Consider the following 1,858-nt stretch of genomic DNA (forward strand, 5'->3'; position numbering starts at 1 on the left):
CTAATTGTCTTCATCAGACCCACCAGAGAATGTATGAAGATGCTGAAGAACCCTCTTCCTCTTCTTCTGTTTGGTAATGTCATCCTCAAGAGAAGAGTTCAGTCTCTTAGCCTCGCCTTCTTCTTGCAACTCTTTACAGTAACCATCCCCCCAACCAAGAACCAGACCCCCTGATTTAGACCTAGAGACCTGCCAAAACATGGCATAATTCCAACTCAAAGTAGGACATGTTTGTCCTTCCACAAGTTCAGACAACTTGTTCTGCAGTGGAGCATCACCTGCAGACATTTCTAGGCCTTCAGAACAAACATAGCTACTTGTTAGGTAGCCAAAAGCCAGATTACCCATAACATCCTCAGCTATCGCTTTTGCCTCTTCATGCCAATATCTATCCATTACCGTCCTCTATACTCAATCTTCTTTGCACTTGCAGAAAAACAAAGACCAAAAACTCTCAAAGAATCACTTTTATACAGAACCAACCACCTTAAAATTTAACCCAGTCACTCACTCTTCTACAGAACCAATTCTCACATAAAAATATTCCCTCCCACAAACATCCCAAGAAACAACAAAAAAGAAAACAAAGAAAAGAAAAAGATCCCCCAACAAATGTTCACAAGAAGCTAAACCAATCTAGAAACAGAATCCTCTAAACAATAAAATAGACCCCCGCCAAAAAATAAATAGAAATACAATATGATAAACGCAAACAAATAACCAATTTCTGATTTTTTTTTCCTTTTCTTCAACTAAATCTATCAGTACACCATAAACAATTTACTAAAGTTTCCAAAGCAGAATTCTTTCCTCCCCCAAGGAAAAACTAAAAAGGAAGAAATAAAGCACGATAACGAATACCGACAAACCAAACCTCTCAGCGTTACCTTTCCTCTCCTTATATCCAACAAAACGTCAAACAGAATACGCATCTTGTTTGGTAACACACTCAATACAGAACATTTGCTCATTCCCCACCGAGCAAAACACGAATCCACCCACGAATTCACAAATCTAACCCAACACCATCAGGATCTCCATGCTGCTGCTGGTCTCCGAGCTCCGGATCCCATAGGAAGAGTGAGACCTTCGGCATCCCTAAGCAGATTGTCATCTACGACGCCGAGACACTGAAGACGCTCACCGGCCTTGAGTACCCAATGATCGCAAAGCCTATGGTGGCCGATGAGAGCGTGAAGTCGCACAAGATGTAGCTCGTCTTCAACCCGACGGGGCTCGCTAAGCTGAACCCCCCAATGGTGCTGCAGGAGTTCGTGAACACGGCGGGGTCATCTTCAAGGTGTACGTCGCCGGCAGCGTACTACGAGTCGATAGGTCTCTGGGAGAGCGTGATGCAAACCCAACCCCCCCCCCCCTGAGCTTCGTGGAGGAGATGGCGAGGGGGTTGTGGAGAGAGATGGGGCTCAAAGAGGGGTGCCCGTCGAAACAAAATGAACGTTCTTATCGTCCCTGTGGGGGAGGGTAGGACGAAAAGATCATGTTTACAAAGATGCGGCGGACGTGTAGAACGTCGTCCACAGCGTCTATGGGTCCGTCCAACGTTTGTTGAAAATTATCATTCTCAGTAGGGGTGGCAAAATCTGACACGACCCGTCAACCTGCTTCTTAGCCGGGTTCGGGTTTGACTTAAATGGGTTTGTGTCGTAAACGGGTTGACCTGCCTAACCCATTTATTAAACGGGTCGGGTTCGTGTTAGGGGTATGCCAACCCATTTAATAAACGGGTTAGGCGGGCGGGTCAACCCGTTTACACAAACCCGCAACCCGTTTATATTTAAAATAGTTTTTTGGGATGATTAAATTCGCAACTTGTTTGTAATTCAAACTGGTAATCGTG

At 44.9% G+C, this 1,858-nt stretch overlaps 1 pseudogene; it reads right to left on the minus strand.

The window, feature by feature from the left end:
- On the minus strand, positions 1–396 carry LOC149842038 (transcription factor MTB1 pseudogene; annotated as a pseudogene).
- Positions 397–1,858: the final 1,462 nt, after the last annotated feature.

Source organism: Nuphar pumila, chromosome 3 (assembly GCF_984573655.1).
Source record: "Nuphar pumila chromosome 3, dmNupPumi1.hap1.1, whole genome shotgun sequence".
In the NCBI taxonomy this organism is placed as follows: Eukaryota; Viridiplantae; Streptophyta; class Magnoliopsida; order Nymphaeales; family Nymphaeaceae; genus Nuphar; species Nuphar pumila.